General features: G+C 40.4%; 1 long non-coding RNA gene across 1 annotated transcript; it reads right to left on the bottom strand.

The window, feature by feature from the left end:
- Nucleotides 1-2,303: 2,303 nt before the first annotated feature.
- On the bottom strand, nt 2,304-3,064 carry LOC127097894 (uncharacterized). Its single transcript, XR_007793231.1, has 3 exons — nt 3,028-3,064; nt 2,613-2,941; nt 2,304-2,429 (listed from the first exon to the last, which is right to left on the bottom strand). It is a non-coding gene; the product is annotated as an uncharacterized LOC127097894 (long non-coding RNA).
- Nucleotides 3,065-3,557: the final 493 nt, after the last annotated feature.

Here is a 3,557-nt window from a genome sequence, read left to right as displayed (position 1 = left end):
ACCTGTCATTGAACCCTTTTATTCCAGGGTCCGGTCATGCTTGAACCTACTCTGAAGATTCTTTGTTCAATCCTATTCAGGTCATCTTGAACCTGTCATTGAACCTTTTATTCCGGGGTCCGGTCATACTCGAATCTACTCTGAAGACTCTTTGTTCAATCCTATTCAGGTCATGTACGAACCTGTCATTGAACCTTTTATTCCGGGGTCCGGTCATACTCGAACCTACTCTGAAGACTCTTTGTTCAATCCTATTCAGGTCATGTACGAACCTGTCATTGAACCTTCTATTCTGGGGTCCGGTCATACTTGAACCTACTCTGAAGATTCTTTGTTCAATCCTATTCAGGTCATGTATGAACCTGTCATTGAACCTTTTTGTTCCGGGGTCAGGTCATACTTGAACCTGCTCTGAAGATTCTTTGTTCAATACCCATTCAGGTCATGTATGAACCTGTTTGTTGAACCCCTATTCCGGTATCAGGTCATACATGAACCTGTTCTGAAGAGTTTTCTCCTTGATTATCCCCCAGCATTGTCAAGTCATACATGAACCTGTTGTAGCATCTTTTCCTTTATTCGGGTTTAGTAAGTCATGTGTGAACTTACCACCGAAATCCCTTGTATTCTAAGTATCGATTATCAAATCTCACTTTGAATACTTCCCAGTGTGTGTCTGACTCTCCAGCAGGACTGTTTCCCCAACAAGATTGTTTCTTACCATTTGTCTGTCTCCCTGTGGATCATCAACATTCCCCACAGTTTGGTTTGTCTAGTAGCATCTCCCGCTAAGGGTCCATCATATCCCTAGCAGGAAAGGAAATATAAAAAAAAAAAAAAAATAAGAATCATGCATCCATGCATATCCATGCATATCATGGCATATCATATCATATCGCATCATGTCATGGGGATTCAGGATCAAAATCCGGGTCTTCTTAATATTTAATCATCTCCCACTATGATCATATGAAGAGTGTCCTGCTTCATATTCTCTGGTTGAAGACGCTTAAATAGGGGCAACTGTCATACCCCGATTTTGATCCTAAATTTTTTCCCCATCAATCGGTCACTTGCATTGAAGGATCTTTTATTCATGTTACAGTCATTTCATTCATGCATGGTTAAAATAATTTTCCACATGTCTTCTGTTCAACTACGCCTTTGATGGCCTTAGAGCAACGTCGAGAAGTGCAACATCTAAGACATGAGAAATTTTACCAACCAGTGGTCTCAAGGACGGTGAAGGAAGCACGTGAGCTTAATATGACTAAGAATGATGGATTTTGTTGGGCTGGAAGAAAATGGACAATTTGGATATACATCAATTTATGATTGATTTAAAAAGGAATAACACTTCATCAGTTTACTCAGCCGCATCGAATAGGCCTTGGGAAACCATATTTTGCGGGTCATCACATGTCAAAACTCTACATTCTAGCTGCTGCTTCTGTGGTGTGCGCATTTGATATTCCTCTTGAAATTCTTTTGCTCTTCATTTCAGCGTTGCCTCATGAATTTACGGATTATGGTGGCAAATTAAGGTCGACTGTGCAAACGATGGTTCTCTGGTTGTGGTTACAAGGATTGCTGTGCCAATTGTCGTATGGATGATTCGAAGCTCTGCAAGAGTCTTTATGACTTCCCACATAGCTTTATTAGTGATCATTGATATTTCTCTAAATTATGACAACGACGACTTTAGTGCATGGGAGTTTGAAGTAAATATATGGGCAAGAGTGCTTTTCCTTGCAATAACGGAGGAGCATCCTCTGGAACCTATTTTAATGTTCATTCAAAAGATTGGCTCGAATATCTTCTTACAAAATGGATGCTAGACAGTTCATATCCCAGTTGAGGTAAGTGCCAAATTCTGAGCATAAGATAGAAAATGATGTTCCCATTGTTCATACATATTACACGTACAAGATACAAGAATCAAATTCAGAAAAATGAGTTGCTGAAAAGTTGATACAAAAGACTTAGGAAACTGCTCTAAAACACTAATACTACTTCAGAGGATATTTAAGATCCATGGGAAGGCCTGCATACTAACAAGCCTGTGACAGTTCAGCCGGTTTCACTGAACCTCATGCCAAATAATCCTGGCTGCACCTAAAAAGAAGTTGAGCGTGCTCGTAGAAGCCACTTGGGATTGATTGTCCATGTCCCTGCACAGAATGAAGGGATAAGCAGTTTTGTAAGCAAGATGAGTTCTGCGGATATAGCGGGTTATGAAGATGCTAGAAGGAAAAATGATGAAAGCCGAGTTCTCTTTCGGGAGAGTAAACTCACACGCATGTGGCAGGACTCTTCGAGAGGAACTAGCAAAGTCTTGTCAGTTTCGTGCTTGAACCCATCATTTTTCAAGACGGTGTGTACATGTTTAGCCTAGTCTCATCGGACGCCCTTTGATTCCACGATGGAAACTGCAAGTTCAACGAGAAAAACTTAGATTCCACAAAGCGCAAGTGCAAGTAACAAAGTGGAAAACCATATTTTTTAGTGTTTCTATTAAATATGTTTTGGAACGCAACAGCCACCACCAGTCATTCAAATCATGTCATGCAAGTAAAAAAGAAAGAGAGAACACATGGAGATGAAAAGCATACAAAATTGATCACAATAAGTAGAAGACTCAGAATGCTTCCTGGACATATGAACTATCCTTCAAAAGTTTTATGGGATGGAGCAAGAGGTTATATTGCATGTCGCTGTCAAACACATTATGGAACTTTTGATGGTGATGTATTATACAGTTGGGATGCAAAAACAGCAGCAACAGTTCAGGAAACCTGCAAGAAAAACCAAAACAGCAACACAATGTCCAACACAATAACATCAGGCATAGCAAGTAATGGACTTACATAGTCCTACAAAGAAGCTTCAAGGAAGGACCAGTTCATCCTTCAATAAAGCCAAGTCTTGCACGATGCCTAACCTGCAGAGATACCTTGGTCAAACCTAACTCAATCAAGGAAATCAGATGACTCGTTTAAGCCAGTTTTATGGTCACGCTAACAGTACCTTATTAAGTGCTGCTCAAACAACACCAAATACCCAGGTGATTCCCAACATCGCAACCGGTATATTCTTCCTGTCATGCCGTTCTGGAGCAATATGCCAAGAAAGACAGCATTCATAATTCCAACAGAATGTCCCAGAGGATGAAACACGCTAGCTATACTCATCGAGCAAGGTGGTACCATGGTCTTGTATAGGCATGCTGGTTCAAGTTGATTTAGGAAAATTCCAGTTTCCAACTCGCTTGACTAAGGAAGACCTTTCTGCTGCTCAAATCCGAACCTCCAAAAAGAACCGATCCTACACAATGGAACCAATCTTCTTTCATTTTTGGAAAACAACATTTTCAAATCAACAACTCCAACGGATGGATAACCTCCTGTCATTAGACCAGTTAAACACCATTACCAAGCCTTGTCTGAGCCAAGACCTGCAGTAGAGACATGTTGTAAATGCACATATTACTAGGTGATACCATATCCAAACAATGAAGTAGAATGGAATGATGCTGTACCGATTTTATGAAGGAGGGA

The sequence above is a fragment of the Lathyrus oleraceus genome, chromosome 6, assembly GCF_024323335.1.
Source record: "Lathyrus oleraceus cultivar Zhongwan6 chromosome 6, CAAS_Psat_ZW6_1.0, whole genome shotgun sequence".
NCBI classification, from domain to species: Eukaryota; Viridiplantae; Streptophyta; class Magnoliopsida; order Fabales; family Fabaceae; genus Lathyrus; species Lathyrus oleraceus.
The sequence above is the reverse complement of the archived record's forward strand: the minus strand, read 5'-3'. Positions and strand labels throughout refer to the sequence as shown.